The sequence below is a fragment of the Bison bison genome, unplaced genomic scaffold (genome assembly GCF_000754665.1).
Source record: "Bison bison bison isolate TAMUID 2011002044 unplaced genomic scaffold, Bison_UMD1.0 scf7180017864537, whole genome shotgun sequence".
Taxonomy (NCBI): domain Eukaryota; kingdom Metazoa; phylum Chordata; class Mammalia; order Artiodactyla; family Bovidae; genus Bison; species Bison bison.
The window spans coordinates 547791-550440 of NW_011495085.1; the positions used below are offsets into that span (position 1 = coordinate 547791).

At 43.4% G+C, this 2650-nt stretch overlaps 1 pseudogene; it reads right to left on the bottom strand.

The window, feature by feature from the left end:
• Positions 1 to 867: 867 nt before the first annotated feature.
• On the bottom strand, positions 868 to 2511 carry LOC104982693 (annotated as a pseudogene).
• Between the last annotated feature and the right edge of the window lie 139 nt (positions 2512 to 2650).

Below are 2650 nucleotides of genomic sequence, written 5' to 3' on the forward strand. Positions count from 1 at the left end.
AAACCATGACCAGGGGAACAGAAACTACTGCGTAATTCTATTTATTTAAAGTTTAAAACAAAGAAAAATGAATCCCTGGTGCTAGATCAGAGAAGTGGTTAGTTTGGGAAGCAGAGAGTAGCCAGGAAGGAACGTGGATATTTCAAAGGTATTTGATGATGGAGAGACAAAGCAAGTACAATTTCAGTTATAGTAAAGCAAGACTATTTTCTTGGGCTCTAAAATAACTGTGGATGGTTACTGAGGTCTTGAAATTAAAAGATGCTCACTCCTTGGAAGAAAAGCTATGACAAATCTAGACAGCATATTAAAAGACAGAGACATTGCCAACAAATGTCCATAAAGTCAAAGGTATGATTTTCCAGGAGTCAGATACAGATGAAAGAGCTGGACCATAGAGAAGACTGAGTGCTGAAGATTTGATTTTTTTAACTGTGGTGCTTGAGAATGGAGAAAACTCTTGAGTGCCCCTTGGACTGCAAGGAGATCCAACCAGTCAATCCAAAGGGAAATCAACACAGAATATTCAGTGCAAGAACTGAAGCTCCAATACTTTGCCACCTGATGGTCAGAGTTGACTCTTTGGAAAAAACCCTGATGCTGGGAAATATTGAAAGCAGGAACAGAAGAGGTGACAGAGGATGAGATGGTTGGATGGCATCAGCAACCCAATGGAATGAGTTTGAGCAAGCTTCAGGAGATGGTGATGGACAGGGAAGATTGGCGTACTGAAGTTCATAGGGTCACAGGGAGTCAGACATGACGGAGCAACTGAACAACAAAAGCCAAGTAAGTTCTTTATGTACAGCTGGCTGAACCTCAATGGGGCTTTTTTTTTAATTTCTGGAGGTGGGTAGAACATAATTTTTATTCAAATCCCTTGCTGCAACATGTCTGGAATATTTTATGTTTGTAGTCAATCTTCTTTGTAGTTTTTCTGGGTGGCACTTGGGAGTCAGTGTTCCTCACAATGATGGATGATGCCTCTCTCAGTCTCAGCTGAACTGAAGTTCAGATCATGACCTCTGTTTCAGGAGGCAACCCTTGCAATTTCTCTGGCTTTTTGAATGACTGATGATTCTTGGTTTGGTGCTCTTTCTTTTCCTTCAGCTTCAAAAACTGTAGCCGGCACTTGGAACATGGAAAGACCCTTCTGTTCCAGTGCCTCCAAAGGTGATTTATGAAGGACGTCGCCAGTTTGAAAATTTTGGGGCAAAACAGACAAGCAAATTATTCATGTTTCCATGCTGTGTTCTAAAATGTGCCTCTACATCAGCAAAGGGTGAGGATCTTATTGCAAATGCAGCACACATAGGGCATTTCGCCAGTTTTGTGACTGTTCTTTATGTGCTGTAAGAGTACTTGATCTGTTTCAAAGGACAATTCACAGGTTTTACAGACTGTGGAGGGCTCCAGGGAAGCATGGACACTTTCAATGTTACACTGCAGCTGGATTGGGGTGGGAAACTGATGGTGGCAGTGCTGGCAGGTAGTGTGGATTTCCCAGCTGTCACCTTTCTGCTTCTCAAGCTCCAGATGGTTCCTCACGTGGGTCATAACTTGACATTTTTTAGAACTCTCAAACAGATGAGGCATTTATAGGCCGTGTGAGTCTTCTGTTCTGGCTGCCCATCTCTTGTATGCTGTCCATAGTAAAAGTCATCAAGTAACATGATCAGATTTCCTTTCATGGGATCAACAGTCTTGCTCTGACTTGCAAGAGTAAAAAAGTCCATTTTCTCCAGCCCTTCCAAACTACATATTCTGTTTGGATCCTTAAGACTGAAGCATGCCTAGTCATTTGCCTGAGTCCATGATAATGAAGCCTCACCATGAACATGGCTCGGTGAGGTTGGGAGATCTTCCAAGGTCACAATCATGTTCTTTGTAGGAGAGATTCCTGGAGGGCCCCTGGTGGAAGCTGGTCCCTCTGGGATTCTATCGCTGAGTTTAGGTCTTTTGGGATTCCCACTGTTAAAATTTACATCTGAAGTGGGACATCACTTTGAATAAGAGGACCTTCATGCTTTCCTCCTAATGACAGAACCGCTCCAGATAGACAGTGAGGCTGAGGAGAGAGCAATTCTGAATTGTGAAGTACGGGTTGCAGACAGCTCATTTTATAATCAGATTTAGATGAAGGCTCAGAAATAATAGGACTGTCTCTTTCTCCGCATTCAGACTGAGAAGCTGGTGAGGCAGCTGCTGGCTCTGTTGCTGGGGTCCTGCGATTTGAAGGTTTCCACAGGCAGGAGGGATCTGGAGTCACATGGCCTTTCTTTCTTCTTGAAGATGAGTCCCTGGTAACTCTGTTCAAAATGTTAGAAACGACTGGCTTTGAACTTGAACTCACTCTGACAAAGAGGGTTTCAGCATCTTCATTGATGTGCTCCACTCCAACAAAGACAACCTCAGCAATGTATCGTCCTCATATCTGGATTTGGACCTTCTGGTCTTTTTCTCAGGTTATGGTGGTGCTTGTGCTTCCTCACATGGGAAGAGATGGGCCATTTTATAATCACTTTTCACTTCAAGTGGCCCCTTCTTCTAGTGCTTTTTCCACCTGAAGGTAATCACAGGAAAAGGTCCTCCCCTCTGATCTCAGGTGTCACTCTCTGGGTTTCAGTTAACCCTCAGTTGTTCACCGAAA